The 1,667-nt window shown below is 36.7% G+C and overlaps 1 protein-coding gene across 1 annotated transcript in view; it reads left to right on the top strand.

The window, feature by feature from the left end:
- The first annotated feature begins 197 nt into the window (after positions 1-197).
- LOC106877645 (uncharacterized) overlaps positions 198-1,667 on the top strand; it is a 24,246-nt gene continuing 22,776 nt past the window's right edge. The window contains exon 1 of the mRNA XM_014926590.2: positions 198-1,111. The gene's annotated coding sequence lies outside the window, so the exon portion shown is untranslated. The remainder of the gene's footprint in view (positions 1,112-1,667) is intronic.

Raw genomic sequence — 1,667 nt, 5'->3', positions numbered from 1 at the left:
ACAACTTATCTAGTCCGGCGCTTCTCCGATTCTGTACCACACGTGACAGTAAGTCGTGTAACACGGCACTTTCCCGATGCTGTGCTACATGTGACAGCAACATATGTAGTCCGGCGCTTCCCCGATGCTGTGTTACATGTGACAGCAACTTATCTAGTCCGGCGCTTCTCCGATTCTGAACCACACGTGACAGTAAGTCGTGTAATACGGCACTCTCCCGATGCCGTGCCACATGTGGCAGCAACATACGTAGTCCGGCGCTTCACCGATGCTGTACCACATGACTATTTCGACACAGTAAAGACAGAATTACCGCCCTTACTTTAAATATGGTTGCGTACTCTTCGTCTAATATTGAACCAACTTTAAAACAATAACAACTATTCCAAACCGTTTCTTTTCCAATGTATCCTACTCATTCCTTCACGATTACCGCTTTTTATCAAAGCTTCATCTTTATTTATTAATTCTAACTTAATTTTTGCTTCCCTTTCTTATTTCCAAGTTCCTATAACGGTCGTTAAAGACACCAGGCAACAAGAAAAGCAAACGGAAAAAAATATCTTTATATAAAAAAAACTACATCACAAAAATTTACCCACCTCCAACCAAACAATTACTTTCCAACGCTTGCTGCTCGTTCTTCGTATTTTACATCTTACATAGAAGAAAGGAGAAAGAATAATCTTTAAGGGGTTCCTGTGACAACGTGGCCTTGATCCTTCTGGAATATATTTGTCACTGACAAACGACTCAATGTTGGTCGTTGCCACTCGTCGCTGACATTTTACTTGCAACACCACCGACCTATCTTCTCTCTCTTCTCAAACAACGGATGCTTCTGTATTATTTAAAAGATATCCTTTATAACAAACAGACAAATAAGCAACGGCAGCCGTAACCAAGAGGCTTGAAATAAGCAAGAGTTTTGATATATTCTTCACGCATCTCCAATACTTTCTTCATGTTTATCTGAAAGCATTTTAACATCAATGGACATCGAACCGACGAGGAAGGAATATTTCTAAACTGATGGATGTTTGTTAAATTTCCTTTTCTCAGCGCTGGCTAAGAAAAAGGAAATAGTCTACACAATCCCTCCACTCGACAGGTACCCGTTCTTTTCTTCTTTCTTTCAATTAAAAACCACCCCCAAAAATCCCCAAAAGACATTGTTCTTAAATTCATTAAGATGGTTTTGATGTCATCATTTTTATGTTTCATATGCACGGATGTAAATATATATTCCTATACATAAATGTAAAATTGATATGGTAAATTATATATATATATATATACATACATATATATGGAAACGGAGGTGCGTTTGTATGTATGTATATATATATACACACACACACACACGTCCTCTGCGGATGTATGTATTTCTTCTCCATCCGTGAATGTAAATAAGGTAGATATTAACCGATATTTGTATGTTGATGTCCTTTATTCAAGCGTATATGCAAATATGTTCTTATCCATGTAAATGTACAATGCCCGTATTTACTATGTAAATATATATGTGCGTATCACTGTATGTAAATGTGTCTATGTAAGTATGTATTGCTCAGATACAGGCATATTGCAAATGTATGCGTACATGTGTCCGAACTTAACTCGCGCATATATATATATATATATATATATATATATATATATATATA

The sequence above is a fragment of the Octopus bimaculoides genome, chromosome 8, assembly GCF_001194135.2.
Source record: "Octopus bimaculoides isolate UCB-OBI-ISO-001 chromosome 8, ASM119413v2, whole genome shotgun sequence".
Classification (NCBI taxonomy): Eukaryota; Metazoa; Mollusca; class Cephalopoda; order Octopoda; family Octopodidae; genus Octopus; species Octopus bimaculoides.
The sequence above is the reverse complement of the archived record's forward strand: the minus strand, read 5'-3'. Positions and strand labels throughout refer to the sequence as shown.